Consider the following 245-nt stretch of genomic DNA (forward strand, 5'->3'; position numbering starts at 1 on the left):
CATATAGGGCTTTAAAGGTAAGCACCAACACTTTGAAGCGAATCCGGAACACTATAGGCAGTCAGTGCAGCGCTTTCAGCACAGGCTGGATGTGATCCCATTTCAGGACCCCCATTACCAGCCTGGCTGCCACATTCTGCACCAGCTGCAGCTTCCGAATTTGCGACAGAGGCAGCCCCATGTAGAGAGCGTTACAGTAGTCCAGCCTTGAGGTGACCGTCACGTGGATCACTGTGGCTAGATCA

This window comes from Gekko japonicus, unplaced genomic scaffold (assembly GCF_001447785.1).
Source record: "Gekko japonicus isolate JY-2015 unplaced genomic scaffold, Gekko_japonicus_V1.1 scaffold1578, whole genome shotgun sequence".
NCBI classification, from domain to species: domain Eukaryota; kingdom Metazoa; phylum Chordata; class Lepidosauria; order Squamata; family Gekkonidae; genus Gekko; species Gekko japonicus.